Source organism: Aquarana catesbeiana, linkage group LG03, assembly GCF_042186555.1.
Source record: "Aquarana catesbeiana isolate 2022-GZ linkage group LG03, ASM4218655v1, whole genome shotgun sequence".
NCBI classification, from domain to species: Eukaryota; Metazoa; Chordata; class Amphibia; order Anura; family Ranidae; genus Aquarana; species Aquarana catesbeiana.
This window is the reverse complement of record NC_133326.1, coordinates 43,244,924-43,269,484: the sequence shown is the minus strand read 5'-3', so window position 1 is coordinate 43,269,484 and position 24,561 is coordinate 43,244,924. Positions and strand designations below refer to the sequence as shown.

At 44.8% G+C, this 24,561-nt stretch overlaps 1 protein-coding gene across 1 annotated transcript in view; it reads right to left on the bottom strand.

The window, feature by feature from the left end:
- Positions 1–24,561, bottom strand: part of ABHD2 (abhydrolase domain containing 2, acylglycerol lipase) — a 120,203-nt gene that overhangs the window by 41,533 nt on the left and 54,109 nt on the right. The gene's annotated exons all lie outside the window — the stretch shown is intronic.

Genomic DNA, 24,561 nt, shown 5'->3' with positions numbered 1-24,561 from the left:
AAAAGTAAAGGAAGGTTTACAAACCTACCTCTTAAATCGCTACCATGGATACTGGAACGCCATATCCCTTTAGAGATCAGCTCACACCCACTAATCAGGCCTACTACACAATGCTTCCGCAGAGTCTGTAAACCTACTCCCTTATCGACTAAAGCAGATCCGAAGACCCCGATAAGACTAAACCCAGACTTTCCCCCAGGTATGAACAAGGACTTCCTAACACAATACTGGACAGACGAAGAGGTCTTGGCCCACCACTTCTACAACCAAGGAAAGCCCTGTACCGTCTCTTACCTTTCCATCCTAATGGACAAACCCTCTATACCACCACCATATCTGCTGATCTCACACTTCCTGAGAACCCTGGACAGAAACTCTTCTTGTTCCAGACAACTAACACCGTACACACCGTTTGTGTACAAAAGGTTTTGTACACAAACATCGCCCAAAAACCACCTGATAGCCACCACTTATTCCCTTCTCTTTATGGAATACCACTCCAACTCCACAGCTTGTGGAGCGTGGGAGAGGGATTTGTCTTTATCTCTAACACCAGAAGAGTTGGAAAAAAAATCTACCTTAACATCCACAAAGGCTCCATTAATGTATCTACACAAGAAAATGGGTACAAAAAATTCAATCCTGTTGGTACCGTACACCAGCCCTATTGCATAAATTCAAACCAACAATATCAGATAAATGCTGGAAATGCCATGAACAATGCGGCACACTGATACACATATGGTGGGCCTGCCCCCCTATCCAAATTTTCTGGAAGGAAGTACACCGCATTACCTCTCATATCACATCCTACGACCTGGAACACCTGCTCAATTTCTTCTACACCACTCACCCCTACCACATAATTCTTATCACAAATCGCTAGCGATGCACATGATCAATGCAGCAAAACAATGCATACCATTACATTGGAAATCTCAAAACACGCCATCAAAGAATGGTTCAGTAGAATTAAAAGGATTGCTGAAATGAAAGAATTGATTCACATTGCACGGGACACCCCCAGAAAATACGGAACCAAATGGGTATGCTGGACACATTTCCAGACCACGACTGAATTTTCCCGTATAAACAGGTTGAACCACAAGGGATTATTGGGGGTTGTTGACCAAGAGTCTTTAGAAATCCTCGTTACTACAAATTGAAACAGGGATAGAGAGGTATGTATGATCAACCTACCGGGACGGATCGGGACACAACCTCTATAGATTACATTGTGGAGGATCTCTAATGAGGAGGCGATAGCCCCCTCTGTAGTGGTACAAGTATTAGCAGAAGCTGGATGTAGCCAGTCGTGAATGTGAACCAGTTGAGATGCCAGGTAGTACAGGTGAAAATTAGGGAAAGCTAGGCCTGCCAGATGGGAGTCTTAGTATTTCAAGTGCTACTCTAGGAGGTCGACCGTTCCATAAGAACGCAGCGCATATTGTATCAAGAAGTTTGAAAATGGATCTAGGGATACTACAGGGGGAATTGGTCATAACAAAGCAATTTGAGTAAATAAAACATTTTAAATGACATTGGCCCTTCCCATGAGATCCAGGGGTAGATCCATCCATCGTTTGGTTTGTACTTGTAACTGCGACAGTAGTGGACACAAATTGTTGTTAATATACGAAGATAGAGAGGTAGCTGAACTATAATACCCAAATATCTAAAGGAAGGGGGCAATCTGTAGTCTGGAGTCCGGGTGTACCAGGGGTATAGCAGCTTGGTCTATAAGGAAAAAGGATGGACTTGTACTAGTTCGCCTGAAACCCAGAAAAATCTCCAAAAATGTTAATTTCAGACAGGTTTTTTTTTTTTTTTTTTTTTAAAGAGAGTCATGGAGGTCAGCTAGGTATACTAAAGTGTCATCTGCATATACATAAAAAATACGCTCCTCTATAGTACCAATGGAGAGGCCTCTAAGGGGGAGCTACGAACCCTTATGTCAAGGCTTTTCATAGCTAGGGCAAACAGGAGAGGCGACAAAGGAAGCCCCTGCCTAGTACCCCTGGTTATCGGGAAGGCCTCAGTAACATGGGAGTTAACGCTAATACGGGCCAGCGATGAAGCATAGAGGAGTTGTATCCACTCTACGATACAAGGACCAAAACCATATAGCTGTAACACTCGAAATAGGCAAGGCCACTTTACACTATTGAAAGCTTAGCAGGTATCCAAAGACACGACGACACGAGTGGGGGAGCATTCGTGGGGATATTGCAAATTGTGGAACAGTCTATGGATATTCATCCTGGTGGATTGTCCGGGTATAAAACCACCTTGGTCACTCCCAACCAATTTCACAACTACTGTATTAAGATGGTTGGCCAATAATTTAGCTAGGATCTTAACATCTGTATTGATAAGCGATAACGGGCGATAAGAATCGCATTTGAGAGGATCTTTACGAGGTTTTAGTAACAAAATAATTAGCGCCTCTCGCATAGAGAGGGGAAGGATCCTGGCTTCCAAAGCCTTGTTATATATATTGAGGAGGAAGGGGCTCAAGAGATGGCGAAAGTGGGCATACCACTCTGCCTGAAAGCCGTCTAGGCCCGGGTCTTATGTGCCGGCAGCTGTGAGATTGCAAGGGTGAGTTCCTCAACAGAGAGGGGCATCCAGCTCCTCATGTTCATGGTCTGACAGAAAGGGGAGAGGTACCTGTGTCAAATACTCATCTAGCTGACCTTCAGAGTACTGGGCTCTGGTAGAATATAGGTAGAAAAGCCTCTACTATATCCTGAGGGGTGTCAGTGATCTGACCTTGAGAGGTCAGGATCCAAGGCATAGATATGAGTGCGGTCAGGTCTAGTCAGATAGGCAAGTAAACGACCAGCCTTGTTACCATGTTCAAAATATCTTCTGGGTGACAAAGCATGTGTTTTTTAGTAAGATCCAACAAGTGGAGCTCATACTCTCTACGTTTATGTAGCCACGAGTTTCGCGTAGCGGGATCAGGGTTTTCAAAATAAGCAGCCTCTGCTACAATCATGGCATCCTCCAACTCCTCATTACACTGTTTAGCATTCTTACATAATACACCTGTAATTGACATAAAAGTCCCTCTCTGCACAGCCTTAGAGGCCTCCCATGCTGTAGAGGGGTCAGTAGTGCCTCGGTTTATACTCCAGTATTCCACAATACCTTTCTTGCATGCACCCTGTATCACCTCATCCTCCAGGCACTGAGGGTTAAGACACCAAATAACAGGGCTCGAACTCGGGAGCAGGAGGAGGTCCACAGAGAGAGGAGCATGGTCAGATACACCTGGGTAGTTAAGATACTGTAGAGACAATGGAAAGTGTAACATATGGCAGTATAACAAATCTCCCTTACGAGTCTGCTTTAACTAGGAGGACCTCTGCCGGGAGGGACTTCGCTAATAAAATAGAAACCCCTCGGGAGTAAGTAGTGTGGGTGGCATGGTACGAAGTAGCCAGCCAGGGATGTTTAGGGGACAATAATTTCGCATTAGTGGGATGTGTTTCCTGAAGACATATAATATGGGGCTTATATTTCTTTGACCACTTAAGCCCCGGACCATTTGGCTGGCCAAAGATCAGAGCACTTTTTGTGATTCGGCACTGCGTCTCTTTAATTGACAACTGCGCGGTCGTGCAACGTGGCTCCCAAACAAAATTGACGTCCTATTTTTTTCCCCACAAATAGAGCTTTCTTTTGGTGGTATTTGATCACCTCTGCGGTCTTTATTTTCTGCGCTATAAACAAAAAAATGCGACAATTTTGAATAAAACATTTTTGACTTTTTGCTATAATAAATATCCCCAAAAAATATATAAAAACATTTTTTTTCCCCTCAGTTTAGGCAGATACGTATTCTTCTACATATTTTTGGTAAAAAAAATAAATAAATAAATCGCAATAAGCATTTGATTGTAGACGCTATAACTTTTGCGCAAACCCAAATAGGGGGTAGTTTTAAGGCATTTTTATTCATTTGGTTTTTTTTTTACTAGTAATGGTGGCGATCAGCGATTTTTATTGTGACTGCGACATTATGGCGGACAGATAGGACACTTTTGACGCTATTATGAGACCATTCACATTTATACAGCGATCAGTGCGATTAAAAATGCATTGATTACTGTGTAAATGTGACTGGCAGTGAAGGGGTTAAGTGTGTCAACGGGAGTGATTCTAACTGTGGGGGGGAGGAGCTGTGTGAGATACGACACTGATCACCACTCCTGATTACAGGGAGCTATGGTCAGTGTCATTAGGCAGAACGGGGAAATGCTTGTTTACCTTAGCGTTTCCCCATTCTTCCTCACCGCGAGATGTTTGCCGACAGAGACAGAGCGCCCACAAGCCGTCTCGTAAAAAGGCAATGTACAGGTACGTTAATCTGCCTGTACGTGCCCTTCTGCCGCAGCATATCTGCGTGAGGCGGTCGGGAATCGGTTAAAAAGGAAAAGACCAAAGGACCGTTTCTGGGGTGCGTTCATACCTCTAGTATTCCAAGAGATTATTTTTAACGACTTAGACATAGAAAACCAGTCATGGTATAATAGATATAATGAGGATCTTAGATAGAGGTATGACGTTGCAAATAATACCGATCATAACTTGTACAAATGAGAACGTGCATAGTTCATAATAAAAGGGCTAGGAAATAAACATAAAAAACAGTAGAAAAACACCCAAAAATCCAGCCGTGCGCGACAAAAAATGCCATCTATCCCAAACACAGTAAGCCTTGGAACCGGTAACAAAAAACAAAAACCCAACAACCCTCAGTTAAGTTTACAAATAACCCCTGGCCTTGCCACTAACTGGTATGGGAGAGGTAGAACATCCAGAGAGGCTCACAGTAAATCATTAGGCGTCCATATAGAAGGATACAAGGTTCAGCTGTATTATGGAGGCACATATAGCAACATTCACATAAGTCGGATCATGAGAGAGTGCAGGAGAAAACAGGATACAAAAAGCAGGTTAAGGCCCTCTTCCAGGCCCATGCAGTTACAGTATATAGCTAAAGATATGGAGGAATATGAAAAATGTCTTCCATAAGGTATGCAAAGTGGTTAGGGCTCAAGGATTATCCTTAGTTATGCCCGCCATCTCACTCAGATATTGATACCATAGAAGGGTGTGCATAAGGACAGGGAAGGACGAATGTGCAGCGCCAGTCATGTTTAGTTGCGTCGGTGTCTAGGCCATAGCCCCTCTTGGGCTAGAATAAAAGTGGAATTTGCCATCATGAATAAATCTCAGCTTAGCAGGGAAGAGCATAGCATATTGCAGGCCTTCAGTGCGCAGGCGGTCTTTCATAGCTGCAAAGGAGATGCATTGGTGCTGAACCTCAGCCGACAAGTCAGGATAGATGGATATATTATTGCCATTAAATTTGAGCGGCCCTTTTTCCCCCTAGCAAGACATAGGATAGTGACTTTGTCTTTGAAGTTCAGGATCCATGCAATCAGGGAACGTGGAGGGGCCCCTAAGGGAGGACAACGTGGAGGGGTGCTCTGTGCACGCTCAATAACAAAGGCATGTGAGAGTGTGTCAGTCCCAAAGACATCATGCAGCCAGGAATAGAGAAACCTTCAGGGCAGGAGCCCTCAGAATATGCTCCGGGAACCCTACAAAACGGAGATGGGATGACCTGGAGAACCGTTCCTGCAGGAACAATTTGGCTTTGAGGGTCACTAGTTCATCTGTGGCTGTGTGCATGATGGCATATAAAGGGTGCACAATATCCTCCAGTGTACTAATACGTTCCTCAGCCGTCCCTGTTCTCTCAGTCAGAGTTTGCACATCTTGCTCAAGTAAAGAAAAGTCAATATGGATAATTTCCATTTGTGTTGTGAGGGAAGCTTTACAGTCCTGAATAGCCAGCCATATTTGAGTTAATGTGGGCTCTGCCTGAGGGGAGTCAGAAGCATGGCTGTCCTCTGGGCTGAGAGGGGAGTCCTGGGGCAAAAGAGGATCCGGCTGGGTGGAGAATACAACGGGGATAGAGTCAGTCACCCCTGGAGATGGTCACTCTGAGGGAGAAGGAGGAGGAGACCGCAGCATGGCCACTGGCACAGCTGAGGGATCGGCGCCATCTTGCCTCCAAAATCGGGCTAGCTTTTCCACCGCGGACTGGGGTGTGGGCAGCCCGTATGTCACCATCATTCCGCCACCACTGTATACCCATGACTTTTAGGAAGGGAACGGTGCCCGTAAATGAGGAGTTGGATGCAGGATGCCTGCAGGATGTCTTCACAGAGCCTTAGTCACAGTTCTAAGCAGCTGCACACACTGCCATCAAGCCACGCCCCAAGAAAGATGTTCTTTGCTGCAGCTCACAGGAAGTGACAAGGACACAGCATTTCTGGCAGGATTCACAGTTGTATTCTGTATTAGCTGAAAATGTTTAGTTGGCCAGCACAGTGGCTAAGTAGTAAGCACTTTTGCCTGGCAGCACTAGGGTCGTCGTCAGTTTGAATGCCAAAAACAGTGCTACGTGCCTGGAATTTGAATGTTCTCCCTGTGCCTGTGTAGGTTTCCTCCCACACTCCAAGGACATGCTGGTAGGTTAATTGGCTCTGGTCTAAATTCGTCAAAATATAAACGTGAGTTAGGGACCTTAGCCTGTAAGCTCCTTGAAAGCAGGGACTGATGTGAATGTATAATACATATGTAAAGTGCTGCGTAAATCTGCTTTCACTATAGAAGTACCCAAAATGAATGGTTATCCTTTAAAGCTGATCTCCAAGCAGATATAAAAGAGACACACAATATATTCATTATTACACCATTAAGAGCATTTTTAAATTCAAGCAGTGCAAGTACCTAAATCTGACCTGATATAAGCCTCTTGCAGTCCCTGTACCAGCAGGGCTGGAGTCCGAGACAAGAAGGCATTTAGCTCATGCTCTGATATGAAGCATGCTGACAGCAGAAAAAAACAGAGCGACAGGGAGATGAGCTCTTCACTGTGCTACTTCTCCTTTAACTATCTATTTACAGGCTGGGGTGTGTCTAGGATGAACTGGGCTCAGAGGAAGTGATTGGAAAAATACTGGCCATCATACCAAAGTTAGAGAGCAGAGGAAAAAGTACTATGGGGGAGTCTTGGAGTTGAAGCTGAATTTTGGGGCAAAAGTTGATATTTTATAATGGGCTATTCATTTTACTAGTTATTTTCTAAATTTCTGTTTTCAATACAAGGCCAAAAACCTAATACCACTCCAGACCTGTGAGCACGCTAAGCAAGACTATATATGCCCAAGTATTTGCAAGGTATGTGCCTTGTGTAAAGGTTTCTAAATAGGACAATAATAATAGTTATCAAATAAAACAGTTTCAGTGCAAGCAGGCATTCGCTCATTATCGAGTTAGCATGAGCATATCAGCTGGTCCAAACTAACCAGAAATTAAACTGTGGACTAATAGATGTCTTGTCACCCGTTATTCTCAGACACATTTGTCTACTACTAGCCTGCTCTATAAACCACTATCACAAAAACCCAGAGTGACGTACTGCTAAGGTAGAAAGTACAATAACAAAAAAAAAATAAATAAAAAACACAAAGGATTTGGAAACAGATGAGGCATGTGACATTTTCCCCAAAGATTTTAGCTATGTTTTGGACTGAAAACAATGGGCATACAGGGAGCCTTTAAACCTCCAGAGGAAGCATGTTAAAAGCAGATTATAGCTGTTCCAAATGGCAGTGCCTGTGGTTTTTTTTTTTTTTTTTATTATGAAAGTTATTTACACAATTTCCTTCTTGAACATTTCGTAACAGGTTGGAAACAAAATACTGTTTTGGTTATAAAATGTTTAAAATTCTTAAACTGCAACTAGATTTACTCATCCAGCATGAGCATGAATGGTAGCTATTCCACAGCAACTGTTTTTTTTTTTTTCTTAAATACCTTTTAAAGAAAACATGCACAAAGAGGAACACATTGCTAACTTCCCTTTGAAAATACCAGTTGCTTGGCTGTCTGACATCAAATACAAAATCACTGGCTGGGAACAAGTGAAGCTAGAAGATCAACATCTAAACTGCATGTTGAAGGAGTCTATTCCACATTTTTTTTAAACTTTTACTGTGAAGAAATCTTTCCGTATGTGGAGGTTAAATCTCTTTTCCTCCAAATGTAAGGAGTGCCCCCCTGTCCTCTGTAAAGACCTGAATGTGAATAACTACACCAAGTTCACAATATTTGAACCACCTATGTGTTGAGTGTTGATCATATCCCCCCTTAATCTCATTTTCTCTAAAGAGAATAAATTCAGTTCCTTTCACCTTTCCTCATAGCTGAGCTCCTCCATGCCTCTTATCAGTTTGGTTGCTCTTCTCTGCACTTTCTCCAGTTCCCCGATATCCTTTTTGAGAACTGGTGCCCAAAACTGAACTGCACATTCCAGATGAGGTCTTACTAATGATTTGTACAGGGGAAAAAAATGATCTCTCTCTCTGGAGTCCATACCTCTCTTAAAGAGGAAGTAAACTCAGAGTTTTACTTCCTCTTTATTCCCCTGTAAAGTAAAAGCATACTGGGCTAGTTTGCATTGCATACTAGCCCATTATGTGGCACTTACCTGCAAACGAAGCCAGCGATGTCCCCGTTGGTGGAAGCATCCATCTTCGCCCCTCTTCCTCCTGGGGCCGCGGACTCCAGCTCTGTGACTAGCCGGAGCTGCATGACGTCACTCCCGCGCATGGGGAAAAAACGGCACGGAGGGCTTTTTCTTCACTACGCATGCGCCGGTGACCTCATTGGGCACTACAAGGTAAATATCTCCTAAACAGCGCACATTTAGGAGATATTTTCAGTACATATAGAAAAATGTCTCAGGGGGGTTTACAACCACTTTAGTACAAGGAAGGATTTTGTTCGCTTTGGAAACTGCAGCTTGGCATTGCATGCCATCATTAAGCCTACGATCTACCAAAACCCCCAGATCCTTCTGCACCATTGATTCCCCCTGTTGTACTCCCCCTAGTATGTATGATGCAAGCATCAAAGGTTTACTTTAAGTTGCACCTCTGAAATATTAAATCGGGACAAGTTGATTTTTTTTCAAAGAAAGCCACATCATGAGTGGTCGATCCTTTATCCTGGACTACATGTGTAGTGTAGTGAATGTGTTCCTCAAATCAGGATGGAGGAAACTGAACTAGCTCTATGCTTTTCAAAGTAGAACAAAATACCTCTATGGCCAGGTTCACACCTATGCGAATTAGACACAGATTTTCTCCGCATCCAATTCGCATAGCAGGAGAATGTGACTGGCTCCCTATGGAGCTGGTTCACATATCTCCGTCGCGGCTGCGGAGCGCACAGCACAGAAACGCTGTGCGTCTTTGGCTCCATTTCAGGGCCAAATTCAGGCATGGAATCGGACCCGATTTGTCCCTGAATTCCCTTATATATAAGGTCTCTACACATAGAAGTCCGCTGTGTGTGAATTATAGTGCCCAGTGCTTACATTTCACAACACTGTGTTCTTGGTGAAAATCACTCCGTGCTCCCTTCCTTTGTCACCTCACTCACCAGCAGATGATGACGCAAGCACTTTAATAGAAAAAAAAAAATTAAAAATAATTAAACAATAATTTAAAATAAAGCACTGGTGTCATCATATTCTGGTGAGTGTGGTGACAAAGAAGGGGAGCACAGTGCGATTTCACCAAGAACACTGAATGTACTTTATTTATATGAATATTGGTTCACACATTTTAAATTGGAAGCACCACACTTGTTTAGATTTAACAATTTGAGGTTACACCTCCACTCAGGGGTAATTATTGTGCAGGCAGCTATACACTTGGGAGTAAAACATTGCACGGAGTTCATATTTGATTTTGAATTAGCTCTGTGTATCAGCTATGTCACAGTGCTGAAACAAACATGTAAATACTTGTGTTCATTAAGATTTCTTACTACTGAAGCATTAGGCACCTTTCACACGGACGGCTATTCTGCCGCAGTTAAAAGCATGTTTTTTTTTCCTGTGAAATTCAAGACTCCAGGCACTGCGATCAGCTGCATTTGCACAGTGCGATTAGCTGTGATTTGTCATTTCCATGGCAACCCGACAGGGCACTGTTTGGTATGAATCTTGAGGGGGAACTCCACGCCAAATTTTAAATACAAAACCGGCATGGGTTCCCCCTTCAGGAGCATACCAGGCCCTTCGGTCTGGTATGGATGTTAAGGGAAACCCCCTACGCCAAAAAAACGGCGTAGGGTCAACCCCCAAAATCCATACCAGACCCTTATTCGAGCACGCGGCCCGGTCGGTCAGGAAAGGGGGTGGGGACGGGCGAGCGCCCCCCCCCTGAGCCGTACCAGGCTGCATGCCCTCAACATGGGGGGGTTGGTGCTTTGGGGGAGGGGGCACCCTGCGGCCCCCCACCCCAAAGCACCATGTCCCCATGTTGATGAGGACAAGGGCCTCTTCCCGACAACCCTGGCCATTGGTTGTCGGGGTCTGCGGGGGGCTTATCGGAATCCGGGAACCCCCTTTAATAAGGGAGCCCCCAGATCCCGGCCCCCCACCCTATGTGAATGAGTATAGGGTACATGGTACCCCTACCCATTCACCTGGGGGAAGAAGTGTCAATAAAAAAAAAACACTACACAGGTTTTTAAAGTAATTTATTACACAGCTCCGGTGGTCCTTTTCCGACTTCGGGGGTCTCTCCGGTTCTTCTCCGCGCTCTCCGGGTCTTCTGCCGGGCTCCTCCGCTATCTTCTGCTCTTTTGCCGCTCTTTTGCTAGCGGAGGAGCCCGGTCTGCTGCCTTCTTCCCTCTTCTCTTCTTCCGATGTTGACACGACGCTCTCTCCGGCTGGAATGCTCTCTGTGCGCTCCGCTCTGGCTTATATAGGCGGTGACCCCGCCCCCTTATGCCGTCACAGTCGCTGGGAATGCTGGGACTGTGACGTTTTAGGGGGTGTGGTCACGGGTGATGTTTACCACACCCCCTAAAACGTCACAGTCCCAGCATGCCCAGCGACTGACGGCATAAGGGGGCGGGGTCACTGCCTATATAAGTCAGAGCGTAGTGCCCAGAGAGCATTCCAGCCGGAGAGAGCGTTGTGTCAATATCGGAAGAAGAGAAGAGGGAAGAAGGCAGAAGGCATAAGGCTGCAGACCGGACTCCTCTGTTAGCAAAAGAGCAGCAAAAGAGCAGAAGATAGCGGAGGAGCCCGGCAGAAGACCCGGAGAGCGTGGAGAAGAACCAGAGAGACCCCTGAAGCCGGAAGAAGACCCCCGGAGCTGTGTAATAAATTACTTTAAAAACCTGTGTAGTGTTTTTTTTTTTTTATTGACACTTCTTCCCCCAGGTGAATGGGTAGGGGTACCATGTACCCCATACTCGTTCACATAGGGTGGGGGGCCAGGATCTGGGGGCTCCCTTATTAAAGGGGGCTCCCGGATTCCGATAAGCCCCCCCGCCCGTAGACCTCGACAACCAATGGCCAGGGTTGTCGGGAAGAGGCCCTTGTCCTCATCAACATGGGGACAAGGTTCTTTGGGGTGGGGGGCCGCAGGGCGCTCCCTCCCCCAAAGCACCCACCCCCCCATGTTGAGGGCATGCGGCCTGGTACGGCTCAGGAGGGGGGGGGGGGGCCGCTCGCCCGTCCCCACCCCCTTTCCTGACCGACCGGGCTGTGTGCTCGGATAAGGGTCTGGTATGGATTTGGGGTGACCCCACGCCGTTTTTTCGGCGTAGGGGGTTCCCCTTAACATCCATACCAGACCGAAGGGCCTGGTATGCCCCTGGGGGGGAACCCACACCGGTTTTGTATCTAAAATTTGGTGTGGAGTTCCCCCTCAAGATTCATACCAAACAGTGCTGGGCATTGGCGGGGATCCGAGTCGGATCTCCGTGCTTGTCGCTCATTGGGAAAGGAAAAATAATTTTTCCTTTCCCGACGAGCAGCTCAGCGCTGTTATCCGCAGCTGACACCGTGCACTGCGATTACCTGCGGTTATGTGCAGATAGCTGAGCTAAATCGCTCCTGGACGCAGTTAATTCTATTTTTTCTATCCGCACGGAACCGCATATATCTAATTCGCAGCTAAACGCAGTGTGTGAATGGGGCCATGGGAAAGCATTGTGTGCTTTTAGCTGCGGTAGAAAATTAGAAAATCCGCAGCCAAAAGCACCAGTCTATTCGTCTGTGTGAAAAGGGGCCTTAAGGCTGGACCTAAATTGCTTGATAAAATGCAAGCAATGCTTCCAATTTTCAGCATCAGTTTTAAGTACTGATCCAATATTGGTCCAGTTCTGAACTGTATTTTGTGATAAGCAGCATGTAGAGTCATAGGCACTCATTATCACACGCAAGAATAGTCTTCTCTTAGCTCATTCCAATTCTCCCCCTTTTCTATGAAAAGATGTAAAAGACTGTTCATACACAACGGTCACCAAGAGACCAGGACAATGAAAGGTCCTAGTGAACAAATATCTCCCTAAAAACAACATCTATGGCTAACTTTAGTTCACTTGATACTTCAAATTACTCATCAATGATGAGAATGGCAGTTCATTTTGTCTCAGGCTCTGCTGCTTTACTACAACATCAAGCATCCCCTTCATAAACTATTTTGCATGCATGCCCATCCAATGTTGGGCACAGGAGCATTCTGTCTGGACTGGATTGAAACAGAAAAGGTAAAATTGTTTTATAAAAACTGTAAAAAAAAAAAAAAAAAAAAAAAAAACAGCTCCCTGCCCATATCATCCAATGAACTGTTTCCTTTAAAAGATCAGATTGATCGAAAATGCATAAAAAAATAAAAATACAAAGACCGTTTTTCAGAATGTTTGCAGAATTTTATATATATATATATATATATATATATATATATATATATATATATATATATATATATATATATATATATATATATATATATATATATATATATATATATACACACACACACACACACACACACACACACACACACACACACACACGTACATAATACATATATACACATACAAATCTTGCCAAGTTTCTCACAACACTGCTAAAGAGAAACATTGTAACATATTGTGCTTTTAGTTCAACAGGGATGAACTTCTGTCTGTAAAATTAGGGTCAGTTTAACCACTTAAAGGGGTTGTAAAGGTAAAAGTTTTTTCACCTTAATGCATTCTATGCATTAAGGTGAAAAAACTTCTGACAGAACCGCCGCCCCCAGCCCCCCCGTTTTACTTACCTGACGCCTCGAAAGTCAGCTTCGCGTTCCCGACATCTGTTCCTCCGCTCACCCTGGCCGCTGATTGGCTGCAGTGGATGGATTGAAAGCAGCGCAGCCATTGGCTCGCGCTGCTGTCAATCACATCCGATGACGCGGCGCGCCGGGGGGCGGGGCCGAGTGATACAGCGAGCGGCTATAGCCGCCGGCTGTATCACGGGAGCGCGCCCGCAAGCACTCACCACCGTGCGAGAGAGCTCGCATGAAGGTGGTAAATGCTTGCGGGGAGGAGCTGAGACAGCCGCCGAGGGACCCCAGAAGACCAGGTTCGGGGCCACTCTGTGCAGAACGAGCTGCACAGTGAAGGTAAGTATGACATGTTTGTTATTTTTAAAAAAAAAAAAAAACACCTTTACAACCCCTTTAACAAAATATAGTGCAGCGCAATAAATTAATAGCTCATATAAAATCATTCAGTGATGAAGACTATTGTGTGAGAGCAAACAAAGAGAGCCTCCTTATGTGCAATGATGGATGACAGACAAGATTGTAAAGTGGTGATTACAGCCCATCCACCTCAGATATTCAGGCCTCTCACCTCACAGACTCGACCTGTAAAGGCCACCCAGCTTTTGGGGTACTGATAAGACCCAGCCAATGATCTCTCCAGACATGAGGACAAAGAAAAAGAATCTAGTGCTCTCCGTTTGACAGGTTTATTTTCATTATAAAAAGAGGAATCCTACTTAAAAACGTCGTACTCCAGCCGAGTGCAGGCAAATGGGCATTGTGCAATTACTGGTCTCTAATCTGGAAGAGGGCCGCGGGTGATGTCAGATGTGACTTCTCCCTCCGTACGAGTTACGTCCATGGGCGGGACTTCTTCAGCAGGGGTTCAGATTCATGTCGATGGCCTGCTCGCATATGAATCAATCTCCCGGGCTGAGCAGCGCAGCCAGTGTCAACGTCCCGCTGATGATCCAGCGCAGGGGGGAGCCGAATGATGAAAGATCAAACTAATAATAATTCTCTGAATTTAAAACAATGAAACCTATATCACTCCTGCTGAAGCAAGAAATATGCAAGGGCAACAAACCTCATTGCATAACGATCTTAAAAAAAAAAAAAAAAAGATTACAAAAGATGGAGGACATTCTAATTTAAAAATTTTAAGGGAAAGAACTCTTATTAAAGAGGCACTCTACTAATAAGTAACCAAACATTAAAAAGTATATATAACCCTCACTCCTGTCTTCACTTTATTACTGCACGTATCAGCTCCTGCTAATTCTGAACCCATATACCAATAAAACCAGGAGGACACTGGGACGTGTCCCCCCACATAAGTCACACTCCCATATCACCTCTCTCACCCTTCTGTTTCTCCTAACTTCTGGAGATACTACCGCAAATCCTGGACCGCCATCATTTACCTTCAGCCAACATACCCAGCACCCTCCATCCTCTGATAGCAGCCGCAATCCACACAATCTCATTTCTATTCCTCTTCGGCCTAGAACCAGCCTCCCCTTCTCCTGTGCCCTTTGGAATGCCCGCTCTGTTTGTAACAAACTCACCACCGTCCATGACCTATTTATCACAAACTCCCTGAACCTACTTGCAATTACTGAGACCTGGATTCAAGAATCTGACCTTCCTTCTCCTGCTTCTCTCTCCTAGGGTGACCTCCTGTGGACTCACTCTCCCAGGCCTAGTGGATGGAAAGGAGGTGGTGTTGGAATCCTCCTATCCCCTCAAAGCACTTTTCAGGTTCTTCATCCACCTCCCTCTCTGTCCCTCTCCTCATTTGAAGCTCACTGTATTCGTCTATTTTCACCAGTTTCATTGAGAATTGCTGTGATTTTAATCAGCCGCCTGGACCGGTATCAAACTTCCTTGATGACTTCTCTGCTTGGATACCCTACTTTCTCTCTTCTGAAATTCCAACAATAATTCTTGGGGACTTCAACAACCCTGTTAATCTTAACACTCCCGCTACTTCTAAGCTGCTGAGCCTAACCTCCTCTTTTGACCTAAAACAATGGAAAAGCGCTTCTACTCACTGTTGGCAATTGCCTTGACCTCATTCTCCTACCTATGCACTCCGCACAACCTCTCCAATATTCCTTTTCCTCTCTCTGATCACCACCTTATTAGTTTCAGTCTCTCATTGTCTGCCTCCTCTTTGCCTTCCAACTACCAAACTATTACCGGTAGAAACCTTCGCCATCTTAACCCTTGTCTTCTTTTTTTCTGCTACAGATTGTCTCTACGACAAAATCTCCTCCTTGTCCTACCCCAACTTGGCCACTTCTGTATGCAACAGTTCACTGTCATCCACCTTGGATACCTTTGCCCCCCTCACTACGCACAGATTTAGGCCCCGACCGCTACCTGGCAGACAGACAATACCAGAAGCCTCAAAAAACGCAGCCGCGCTCTTGAGCGTCTGTGTCGTAAAACTAAGTCACAGCAAGATTTCAGCAAATATAAATCTGCCCTACCAAAAATACCATTTCTGCCTCCACACTGCCAAACAGACCTACTTTATCACTCTCATTAACACCCTCTCACGCAGTCCCCGTCAACTCTTTTCTACTTTTATCACTCTACTTCGTCCTCCATTACCCCCACCCACTAACTTAATCACTGCCCAGGAGATTGCTAATCACTTCAAAAAGATTGAGACAATTCGTCTCAAGATCTGCGCTCTACAGATATCTCCCTCACTTTACACTCCTTGTCCTCCTGCACAATTAATACTTCCCTCTTTTAACCCAGCTACTATAGAGGAAGTCACTAAACTTTTTTCTAATGCCCACCTAACCTCCTGCCCCCTGGACCCTGTTCCTTCTCAAATACTACGGTCACCATCTTCCCCAACCCTCTAAAACATACACTAGTCACTCCCATACCAAAAAAGGCCTCACTAGACCCCACCGATTTTAACAACCTACAACCCATCTCTTTACTCCCTTTTGCCTCCAAACTCCTTGAACGTTTAGTCTACAACCGACTGAGCGACCACCTCATTGAGAATAACCTTCTTGATCCCCTTCAGTCTGGATTTCGCCCACAGCACTCCAGAGAAACTGCCCTCCTCAAACTCACAAACGACTTACAGCCAAAACCAATGGTCATTATTCCGTACTCTTACTCTTGGACCTTTCCGCTGCCTTTGGTACAGTTGACCACCCCTTCCTCCACAAAAAATCTCAATCTGCTTGGTCTCCATGGCTGCACTCTCTGTTGGTTCGAATCTTACCTATCTCATCGCACCTTCAGTGTCACTTACAACTCCACTTCCTCTTCTCCAACTCCTCTTACCGTTGGGGTCCCCCAAGGTTCTGTCCTTGGACCTCTACTTTTCTCGACCTACATGTCCTCCCTGGGTCAGCTGATAGCCTCCCATGGCTTTCACTACGATTTATATGCTGATGACACCCAAATCTATCTCTCTGCCCCTCAGCTCACCCCATCAATCTCCTCATGCATCACTGATTTACTAACAGACATATCAGCCTGGATGTCAAACCACTTCCTCAAACTGAATCTATCTAAAACTGAGCTCTTAATATTCCCTCCTCCCCCTGTGCCCCCTCCCCTGACTTCTCTGTCAAGATCAATGGCACATCTATCAGTCCGTCCCCACATGCCAGGGTGCTAGGGGTAACCTTAGACTCTGAACTGTCCTTTCAGGCCCACATCCAATCCCTGTCCAAATCATGCCGCCTTAGCCTCCACAACATTTCCAGAATACGCCCCTTTTTAACTAATGACACCACCAATCTTCTAATTCACTCCCTGGTTATCTCTCGCCTTGACTATTGCAACTCCCTCCTCATTGGATTACCTTTACATAGACTATCCCCCCTTCAGTTCATAATGAATGCCACTGCAAGACTCATCCACCTTACCAATCGCTCTCTGTCTGCTACTTCTCTCTGTCAATCCCTCCATTGGCTTCCACTCACCCAACGAATAAAATTCAAAGTACTAACAATAATTTATAAAGCCATCCATAACTCTGCCCCCAGCTACATCAATAACCTAGTCCCAAAATACCAACCAAGCCGCTCTCTTCGGTCATCCCAAGACCTCCTGCTCTCTAGCTCCCTTGTCACCACCTCCCATGCTCGCCTCCAGGATTTCTCCAGAGCTTCTCCCATCCTTTGGGACTCCCTACCTCAATCTGTCCGACTGTCCCCTAATCTATCCATCTTTAGGCGATCCCTGAAAACCCTTCTCTTCAAAGAAGCCTATCCGCTTCTAACACGGTTTTACTTCCTCCATCAGCTCATCCCCCCACAGCTATTACCTTTTGTATCAATTGACCCTAACTTTTTAGATTGTGAGCTCTAACGAGCAGGGCCCTCTGATTCCTCTTGTACTAAATTGTAATGTAACTGTAACATCTGCCCTCATGTTGTAAAGTGCTGCGCAAACTGTTGGTGCTATATAAAACCTGTATAATAATAATAAAAACAGCCCCAAAGCATGATGCTGCCACCACCATGCTTTACGGTGGGTATGGTGTTCTTTTGGTGATATGCATTGTTGTTTCTGAACCAAACATATCTTTTGGAATTATGGCCAAAAAGTTCAACCTTGGTTTCAGACCATAACACAGTTTCCCACATGCTTTTGGGAGACTTCAGATGTGTTTTTGCAAAATTTAGCTAGGCTTGGATGTCTTGCCACTCCACCCCATGACCCAGACATATAAAAAATATGGGAGATTGTTGTCACATGTACCACAGAGCCAGTACTTGCCAGATATTCCTGCAGCTCCTTTAATGTTGCTGTAGGCCTCTTGGCAGCCTCCCTGACCAGTTTTCTTCTCGTCTTTGCATACATTTTGGAGAGACTTCCAGTTATTGGTAATGTCACTGTTGTGCCATATTTTTTCCACTTGAGGACTGTCTTCACTGTGTTCCATGGGATATCTAATGCCGTGGAAATTCTTTTGTACCCTTCTCCTGACTGATACCTTTTAACAATGAGATCCCTCTGATGCTTTGGGAGCTCTCTGCGGACCATGGCTTTTACTGTAGGATGCGACTAAGAAAACGTCAGGAAAGACCTACTAGAACAGCTGAAATTTGGGGTCAGAGGCACTTTAAATGATGTCAGGTATGTACTAACTTCTATTTAACCACTTCAGCCCCGGAGGATTTTACTCCCTTTCTGACCAGAGCACTTTTTGCGATTCGGCACTGCGTCGCTTTAACTGACAATTGCGCGGTCATGCGACGTTGTACCCAAACAAAATTGACGTCCTTTTTATCCCCACAAATAGAACTTTCTTTTGGTGGTATTTGATCGCCTCTGCGGTTATTTTTTGCGCTAACAAAAAAGAGCGACAATTTTGAAAAAAAAGAAAAAAAACGCAATATTTTTCACTGTTTGCTATAATAAATATCCCCCCCAAAAAAAACAATTTTTCCCTCAGTTTAGGCCGATATGTATTCTTCTACATTTTTTTTTTTTTTAACCAAAAATAAGTGTATATTGATTGGTTTGTGCAAAATTTATAGCATCTACAAAATGGGGGATAGTTTTATGGCATTTTTACTTTTAATTTTTTTTTTTTTTATTAGTAATGGCGACGATCTGCGTCTTTTTTTTGGGCTGCGACATTATGGCGAACACATCAGACATTTTTTTACACTATTTTGGGACCATTGTCATTTACACAGCGATCAATGCTATAAAAATGCATTGATTACTGTGTAAATGACACTGGCAGTAAAGGGGTTAACCACTAGGGGTCAGTGAAGGGGGTTAAGTGTGTCCTAGGGAGTGATTCTAACTGTTAGGGGGCTGGACTTCAACACACAGGACAGTGATCACAGGTCTCGATGAGAGAGAGCTGTGATCACTGTCCTGTCACTAGGCAGAACGAGGAAATGCTTTGTTTACAAAAGCATCTCCCCGTTCTTCCTCTCTGTGTCTCGATCGCGGGCGCGCGCGACACAGCTTCTTAAAGGGGGCGTACCTGTACGCCCTTTTGCCTACCAGCACCATTCTGCCGAAGTACATCTGCATGCGCTGGTCGGCAAGTGGTTAACATAAGTTTCAAAGTGATTGCTTAATTCTGAACACAGCTACATCCCCAGTTAAAAGAGGGTATGCACGCTTATGTAACCATATTTTTTTATTCCCTCCCTGCAAAATAAAAGATTTCAATTAGTTTTTCAATTGAGTTTATAGGTCACATTAAAAAAAAAAAGTTGGAAAAAGTTCTGAAACAATTTACCTTTGTTTAACTTTTTTACATCACAAAAACCTGACATTTTAACAGGGGTGTGTAGACTTTATATCCTACCTATCTATATATACACACACACACACACACACACACACACACACACACACACACACCTCAAAAAAAATTTAAAAAATTTAAGGAACATTTTTTATTCAGAGTATAGCATCAAGTCACTTAAACTCCTGGGATATTGATCTGGTCAGTTAAGTAGCAGAGGGGGAGGGGATTATTGACGACCTCCAAAACAGGAATGGTTTTACTTGTGGAGGCCACTGACATTTTTTCCCTACCCATCTGTTCTGACTTTTTCACTAGAATTGCATTTGGCTAGGGTCAGTGTCACTACTGGTACCATGAGGTAATACCTTGACCCTATAGAGGTTGCACAGGCAGTCCAACTCCTTCAGGATGGCACAGCAATACATGCCATTGTAAGAAGGTTTGTGGTGTCTCCCAGCACAGTCTTCAAAGCATGAAAGAGGAGACAGGCAGTTACTTTAGGAGAGCTGGACAGGGCTGTAGAAGGGCCTTATACCCATCAGCAGGACCGGTATCTGCTCCTTTGTGCAAGGAGGAACAGGATGAGCACTGCCAGAGCCCTACAAAATGACCTCCAGCAGGCCACTGGTGTGAATGACCAAATAATCAGAAACAGACTTCATGAGGGTGGCCTAAGGGCCCGACATCCTCTAGTGGGCCCTGTGCTCACTGTCCGGCACAGTGGAGCTCGACTAGCATTTGCCATTTAACACCAGAATTGGCAGGTCCGCCACTGGCACCCTGTGCTTTTCACAGATGAGAGCAGGTTCACCCTGAGCACATGTGACAGACATGAAAAAGGGTCTGGAGAAGCCATGGAGAATGTTATGCTGGCTGTAACATCATTCAGCATGACCAGTTTGGTGGTGGGTCAGTGATGGTCTGGGGAGACATATCCATGGAGGGGCGCACAGACCTCTACAGGCTAGACAATGGCACCCCAACTGCCATTAGGTATCGTGATGAAATCCTGGTACCCATTGTTAAACCCTCGCTGGTGCAGTGTGTCCTGGGTTCCTCCTGGTGCACGACAATGCCCAGCCTCATGTGGTGAGAGCATGTTCCTGGAGGATGAAGGAATTGATACCATTGAATGGCCCCCCACGCTTGCCTGACCCAAATCCAATAGAACACCTCTGAGACACTATGTTTCAGTCCATCCGATACCGTCAGGTTGCACCTCAGTCTGTTAAGGAGCTCAGTAAGGTCCTGATCCAGATCTGGGATAAAAATACCCCAGGGACACTATCTGTTGTCTCATAAGGAGCATGCCCCAATGTTGTCAGGCATGCATACAAGCATGTGGGGACCATACAAACTGAGTACCATTTTAAGTTGCTACAATTAAATTTCAGCATAAATGGACTAGCCTGCTGCATAATTTTTTCACTTTGATTTTCAGGGTGTCTTTGAATTGAGCCCTCTGTGGGTTGATCATTTTCATTTCCACCAAATGATGTGGCATCCTTTCGTTCAGAACACACTACCTAGTCCATATCAGTATAGATATCCATTGAGATCTCATGTGTTTTCAAAGTGTTCTTTACATTTTTGTTGAGCAGTGCGTGTAGATAGATATGAGATAGATAGACAGATACGAGATAGATAATTATTGACTTTTTTTAAACTTATTTTTTAGAAAACTGGAGCAAAAGTGGACTCAGGCACCATAATGATCAATCGGTTGGTTGAATCTAGTATTTTTCAAATAGGGTTTAACTTGTACCGCTCACAAAAACACCACCGTAAAGGCAGTCATCTTGCAACATCAGACATCTATTCCCTTATCAACTTAGAGTACATTTTCTGAAGTATTTATCCACCCAATTACAAACCTGCCAAATGTGCACATAAATGACAGGTACGCTTATGTACGCAATAAATAAAATAAGTAAGCTCATTCTCTTGTGATTCAGCAGCAGATTATATGGCTGAATTCACATTGCATGCGGACCAAAATCGTGCAGGACCCTTTTTTTTGGTCCACACCAGAATCGGATCACATAGGTGTTCACACCCATGCGATCCGATTCCTGTCCGAATTGACAGGTCGCATTGTGATATGCGAACCGATCTGGGGGTGTCATTAACTTTCTATTAACACCTGCAGAGGTTCGCATCGCAGCAGTGTGAACTGAGCAAAATGATTTTTTTTATTACAGTTGGTGACAAAGCATGCAATAAACAAATAAGGTTGACATGTTCTTTTGAGATAACGTGTGCAGGTTAGGGCGACAAGTTATTTCAAACGTTGTTCCACTGTCAGCAAACATTGCCCCGGGACGTCAAAAAGGCAAATAAATAGTCTGATGACAAAATAGGATAAAAGATACATTTACACCAGCGCTTGTCAATGTATTCTTTTCAGAGGTGTTTGACAGGCAGTGAGGAAACAACATGTCGCCGCCTCACCACTTGTTTTAACCCTGAAAATGCTGAACCACTATGCTGCCAACGCACGTAGCTGCAGCCCCATCCACTTGAACGGGTTGTAATCAGCACCAGTACTACAAACACAAAAGCAGGATAATTTCTGCTGTGGCCCTGTAGCAAAGCATTGAAGCCACGGCAAATGCACACACCCGTCCACTGCCTTTGCAGCTTAAGTGGACAACTGCAAGTGTAAACCAGCCTCAACCAACCTGTCAGATGAAAATAACAGTTCTTCTTGAGATGAAACACAGAATAACACAATTCATGAGTCATAGCAAAATCAAGACCACATTGATCGCATCCCTAAACACCTGAAAATATGGCAGCCTTGGGTAGACAATTACTTTGATCAATTGCTACTGGAACCTTGACTGTACACCTATAGAACTACCCACTGATATTCTAAAAATGACCATGGCTTGGTTACCGTACCTACCGCATCCCCTGGTCTATCGTTTCCCCCTACTTTTCTTTTGCTTTCTTCTTTTAACAACTACATATTTGAACTGTACAAGCTTGATAGGCTGCTTCATGTTACTGATATTATGGAACATGGGTTTAATTAAATTCAAGATACTAACTACCCCTAAACCTGCTTACCATACGCAACCACAACTCTGTCCCCAGCTGCATCACCAACCTAGTCTGAAAATACCAATCAAATCGTTCTCATCACTCCCCCCAAGAGCTCTTGCTCTCTAGCTCCCTTGTAACCTCCTCCCATGCTCACCTCCAGGACTTCTCCAGAGCCTCTCCTTCCATCCTCTGGAACTCCCAACCTCAATCTGTTAAACTATATCCTACTATATCTAATTTCAGACGATCCCTGAAAACTCATCGTCAGAGAGGCCTATCCGGCACCCCCCAACAATTGTACATTTATTTTTTAATCAGCCCATCACCCACAGTGATTACCTTTTGTATCAATTGACCCTCCTACAAACAGAGTTCCACCCAAAAGTGGAACTCTCGCTTATGTGCTTCCTCCCCCCTCCGGTGTCACATTTGGGCACCTTTCAGGGGGAGGGGGGAACGGGGGACCTGTTTTTGACAGGTCCCCTTCCCTACTTCTGAAGATGGGCCTGGCCCAATCTCATGGAAGTTCAGCCCCCTCCGCCTTCCCCTGCCGCCTGGCCAATTAGAAAGCTCAGCGCGCTTCGCGCATGCGCAGTAGGAAACCAGGAGTGAAGCCAAAAGTCTTCACTGCCTGATTCCCTTACCAGGAATGGCGGCGACAGCACCCGGGAGTCGATCGGAAGATCGGCTGGGGTGCCGATATCGCAAGCTCCCTGGACAGGTAAGTGTCCATATATTAAAAGTCATCAGCGGCAGTATTTGTAGCTGCTGACAATTTTTCACACAGGCTGGACCTTCTCTTTAAGTTGTAAGCTCTAATGAGCAGAGCCCTCCGATTCCTCCTGAATTGCATTGTAACTGTACTGTCTGCCCTCATGTTGTAAAGCGATGTGTAAACTTTTGGCGCTATATACATCAGGGTTGCCAACCTCCCACAGCATTTTTTATTGACAAAACATAGAAATTTTACTGGCGGAGCACTTTTTTTCACTGGCAACCTCAGAAATTACAGAACTCCTATTGAAAGTGAACACAGTGAATATTTGAACAGTATAAACATGATATGGAAACACTGACGATACCTATAACAAAGTAATTTGCTTGATTTGCACTTAAAAAGTCAACACAGCATGAAAATTATCAGCCCCTGATAGTTACTGGCAGTTAAAAATAAAAAATAAAATCACTGATTTTTACAAACGGTCAGTAAATTTACTGGCGGTTGGCAACCCTGATATACATACTGTATAATAATAATATTATTATTAATAATAATAATGCTCTTCGGCTCTGTTCACACTTGTGCAATGTGGGAACCCTGCGAATCGCACCCGACTCGCACAGCAGTGCACACTGCCATATGCGAAATGCTGGGAGCGTCAATACCATGTTAATGACACCCCCATTTCAGCTCGCATATTGCACTGCAAACTGACAGTTCGGACAGCAATCGGATCAAAAAAAGGGTCCTGTGTGAGTTTGGTCCGAATGTGATATCAGCTACACTATCTGTATGGCTGAAATCGCATCGCATGTGATTTGCACTGCACTGCAACTGGGACTTAAAGTGGTTGTAAACCCTTTACAACCACTTTTCACTAAAGGTAAGCAGCCTATAACAAGGCTTACCTGTAGCTATCCCGGATATCTACTAAACTTGCACGGTTTAGGAGATATCCCCTGTATCTGCACATGCGCACTGAAGCAATGGCATGTACGTGCCGTTGCTTCCGTTAGTGTGCCGTTACCGGCAGCTCCCGCGCACATACAAGGGAGTGACGTCATTGCAGTTTCGGCCAATCACAGCGCTGGCGATACTCGGAAGTGCCTCCGGGAGCGATGTCGCCGGCCGGATCGGTGTACGAGGACCTCTACGGGGGCTTCGATCTAAGGCAAGTAATTCATAATGAGCTAGTATGCTATGCATACTAGCTCATTAGGCCTTTGTCTTGCAGGTTTTTTTTTTTCAAGTTAGTGGGTTTACAACCACTTTAAGCGTGATTGTTTCCACGAGTCAGGGTTGTCTATTTGTAATAGTTCTTCTGT